The following is a 4,872-nucleotide window of genomic DNA, read 5'->3' on the forward strand; positions in this document are numbered from 1 at the left end:
CCTCCGCCTCCTGTCGTTCCTCCTTCACCTCCTTCTCCAGCTCCATCAGCCGAAGGCCTTGGGCGCGCTTCGTCCGCAGGTGTTGCACCCTCCAGTGCTCGAGGTAGGCTTGCTCCTGATGCGGTGTCGCGCCCAGCCAGATGGGCGGCGTAGTGACGAACTCGTGGACGACGCCGGTCCACTGGTAGACCTCCCGCGGCTCCGTGGGCTCGGGCTTCGACGGAGGTGGCACGACGCAGTCGCCGGCGACCGACAACGCGATGGCCTCCGCGAGCTGCTTCTGGTACGCCGCCTCCTCGTCGTCCCTGCGCTGCGATTCCTCCTCGATGTTGCGTAGAACAGCTGCGAACGTCGTCTGGTAGGCGGCCTCAGCCTCCTGGTCCTCGTCGCTGACGACAGGCGGGGGCGACGGAGGGCCTCTTGACTGCACTTCGCGCATGCCACGATGGCGCTGCGCCTCGTGCTCCACTGCGAACCACACCTCCGAGTTAGGGGAGTCGACCGCGTACGCAGGGTCTCACTGCTGCTCCGTCGTCAGCAGACGCCGACGATGGCTCACCTCCTCCGCATGCACCCGAGCCGACGTGGCACGACTGACACCGGAATCCTCTCACGATCCAGATGCCAGCCGTGCGGCAGCGTGACATCAGGGTAAGGGAGCGGCATGCGGTGCTCCCAGTGCCACCGCGCTTGGTGCGCCGGGACGCTCACATGCTGGCGAGGCCGGTGGGAGGCCGGCGGGGGGGAGATGACGCGGGGGTAGAGCGGGGCCTTGCCCTTGTTTGGGAAGCCGCCGACCATGGTGCTAGGGTTTTGCTCGCCAAGGAGGGGGCTGGATGTGAAGGGCGGGGTTCTGGAAGCAGATGACGGAACCCACCGCACGCTCGGATTAAAAAAGGCCGGCCGCGGTCGCTGACGCTTGGGCCCGAGGATGACCACTGTCATAAATAATGTTGACCGCGGTGGTTGGGGACGGACACCGAGAGGGTGCGCGCGCGTCCGCTTCGCTTCCGCGCCGACGCATTTCAGTCCCAAATGTGGACTGAAAATGAATCGGCACAGACGCGTTTTGGCAATGGGTCGGTGCGTTGGGCCATCATTTTTGTCCGCGCCGACCTAAACGAACGACCGCGGGCGAAATGGGCTGCTCCATTGGAGTTGCTCTGATTACAAAGGAATTATAACACAGATAAATAATGGATCACAAGAAAGGTACAATCCTATTATCGAGGAAATTTGTGCTCGAGCGAGAGACTTTACTAGCTGCGATTTTATTTTTGAAGGACATGGTATGAACTTTGATTCTCATAATTTAGCTAAGCTTTATTTTCCTTAGATGTGGGGCGCCACTTGTGGATGGAATCTCCCCAACGACCCGTGTGTAATTCCTGTAAACCGTACTCCAAACATTGAATAAAGTGTGGTATACTCCTAAAAATCAAGACATTTTAATGCACAGAAAGCAATATCCATGTCAAGTAATTTATAAATATTATTTAAAGACACAAAGTTACTAATGATATTTTATCCCCAAAAGGAGAATAGGAAACATATTTTATCTAAAATCTTGTGATTCGGTCTCTTGACTTAGGCCCTGTTTGGAACCACTCAAATTATATAATTCAGGTTTTATAATCTATTATGTCTTCAAACAGGACAGATTATGGTGTAGATTATAAAAACTAGATGAACAGATTATTAAAAACTCATAATCTACTCTACACCAGCTAAAATTAGATTATGGATTGCTAATGACCCATTATCCTTGTAAAGTTGGAGATAATTACATTCCTACCACCGCCACCTTTTAAAAAAAACAGAGGGTAGACAGGTCATTATGCAATGTAAAACCTGGATTACAGTTTATATAATCTGACCTTCAAACATGTCCATCTAGATTATTTTTATAAATCAGATTATATAATCTATCTTCATAATCCAGATTATCATAATCTATTGTGGTTCCAAACAGGGCCTTAACCGTATGGTGGCGACGATGATCGTCTTCAGAAAGATTCCCCACAAAATAAAATCAATTGATGCTAATTCATTTTTAGATAATGGGCTCGCTAACTCTGGGGAACCAGTGTGCCCTCTCTTCCCCACCATGTTGTGACCCACCAGAGTTTCTTTTTTAAGAACTGATCCACTAAGGCCCCATTCTGATAAAGAGAGGAAAGGGCCAAGGCCCAATTTGATAAATACAGAAACGCTTCAGCCTTCTTCTTCGTCGATATAGACAACAGGTTACAAAGCTTTTCAATGACGACTCCACACAGCGATTTCGTGCTCAGCTCACACATACCTTGGGCGGCCCCCCCTTGCTTTCGGGGGCCCGGGGCGGCCGCCCCTCCCGCCCCCCTGAGGGTCGGCCCTGGATGGCTTATACAAATAGAATAATCCCTTAAAAATATAATAAATAGAATAACATGTACTAACATTTGAACTACTTTGATCAAATTTTATGTTTCAAAACAAAGTTTGATCGAAGTTTTAAGCATGCAAACTACAAACATCTGTCAAATACGACATGCCACTTAAACTACGACAAGCAGACTACGAACACTACAGATTCTCACGGTCGATATCATTGGAGCCATCACTTCGCTTCCGACAACATTGGGGGCTCCTGCATTCTTCTTCTTCCCGATGTGTGATGACGAAGGCCCTTCCTGGTCATGGTTCTTGCGCTTCTCGGCGTCCCACTTCCAGTAGAACTCCATCTCACCTTGGACATACTCCGGATGTACCCTAGCTAGCGCCGCTATGGCCTCCTCGTCACTCTCTTTGATGTCGTACCGCTCATCAACAACAATGAGGTTAGCCAGCTTGATTGGGCTCGACTTGATTGTCATCGACGGTCCGAGGAGCTCCACACATCCGCTCGAGACTCAGTTCCAGGAAATTATGTTTCAAGCATGGGGGCTCAAGCTTGTGCACGTCAACATCGTAGGCGTGGGCAGCAAGGCTTTACGTCGCATGCGTGTTGAGCCAGTACCTCCGATTGCCATGTTCTAACTCCACACATTAGTTGCCAGACGATCAGGCGCGCACGCCCTTGAATCCCCCATTGTCCTTGCGCGACATGGCCAAGAGGCGGCAGTGCCGAGGAAGAAGGATGTAGCTTCGGGGAGGCTTCGACGAGGAAGGGATCCTACGCGGGTGTGGCGGCGATGCATCGAACTTCGGTTGAAAGAGGACAGTGGAGCGGTGGCTGTCGGCAGGTGAGGTCCGGCGAGTGGATCTGACGGTGAAGGGGTGCGGTGGCCACGAATTTGCAGGAGTCGGGCGGTTCGGGAGGGGAGAAGGTTTTTGGGTGTTGTTTTTGATTGATGGCAACAACCGAAGTGTTGTATATTTACAACACTTTGAGCTATATTTTAGGGCTCCCCAGAAAAAATGTAGTTGGGCTGTTGTTGGAGGGCTTTTTGCCCCCTTGTGCCCTAAAGAAGGCTAGTGCCCAAAAATAAGGTTGCTATTAGAGATGCTCCGAGAGCAACTCCAATAGCTCATGTAAATAAAAATCCACGAAACAACTCTTGTGGGATGACCGTATAATTTGAAGGAAGTTTTCTAACACCTACTTTTTTCAGTTTTCGTAGAACTTCTTCCCTTAAAATCTTTTTTACATATTCCTCAATAAACGGCGTTGGACTCCGCAAGTAAGTGACATGGCATGGCAACGTCGGCTGGAGCAGTGAGGCGGACAGGGAAGGTGCAATGATAGGGATGGCTTCATTCACGACGATGACGCAACATCTCAGTGACGTCGGCGCGGCCTCGTTGGCAGTGAAGGAGGCGGGGTTGCACGGCCTCGCAGCGACATCATGCGACATGGCGATGTGGGAAGGCGGCAACGACACAACCTAGCTTGGTGACGGCACGACATGGGGTTGCGACGCAAGGGTGACCAACATAAAAGTCCACGCAGTTACATGCCCACCAAAATTATACAGGAATGCCATCTTTCTCGTAAACCTAAGGGGTGAGGGAGGTGATTATATGGGATCCCATAAAAAATAGAGATTATGGAAGTAGTTGGAGGGCCATTTTTGCCTCAACCTTTCATAAACTGTATTTTATTTAATGATGTGGAAGTATTTGAGTTGCTTTAAGGGATTGTATGTCCTTGATGTTTTTGCTCGGTTAAAAAAATGGTGTTCGATGTTAAGCTATGTCAACTTAGATTAATGTGGAATTTTTTTTTTCAAAAGAGTTGTTTCATCTGAAATTTGTCATGTTGTATTTTGATATGGGGAAGACCCATGAGACCCGTCCTTTAGGGTGAGCAATGCAAGGTGGCTTCTTGGGAGGATATTTAGCTCCGCTTATGGCGGCTTGGGTTTTTCCAATCTTCGAGCTCACACCATTGCTATTTTGATAAAGATTCCGACCAAAATTTTATTGCCGCTTCAATGCCCAAATGGGAATTATGGTTTAGCTCCACAGTTTGGCATGGTGGACACGACTATCAGTGCCTCAGTGTTTTGATTCGATTGTATGGAAGGAACTTCTCAATTGTCTTCACAAATTTTGTGTTACCGCCATAGGATGTTGGTTGGGTCAGGGGTCTCTACTTCTTTTCAATAGATTCTTGGTTGGAAGGTTCTACCTTAGCTACTTGAGTTTCCACGCTTTTCTCTCTCACTCCACTACGCTTAAATGTAGTGTTGATCTAGTTTGTTCCTTCCAGAACTTTTTCCTTCAACCACAACCTCACTTTCCTAATATTGTAGACTATGAGCGTGTTTGATTGTGCCTTCTGTTAGATTCAGTTTCCCTACATTCTCTAAGTCAAAGATGTTGTGTTTCGAAGTTTGATGGCAAGATCTTAACTACTAAATATGCATATTCAACAATCTTTGAATTTTT

The sequence above is a fragment of the Hordeum vulgare genome, chromosome 3H (assembly GCF_904849725.1).
Source record: "Hordeum vulgare subsp. vulgare chromosome 3H, MorexV3_pseudomolecules_assembly, whole genome shotgun sequence".
Classification (NCBI taxonomy): Eukaryota; Viridiplantae; Streptophyta; class Magnoliopsida; order Poales; family Poaceae; genus Hordeum; species Hordeum vulgare.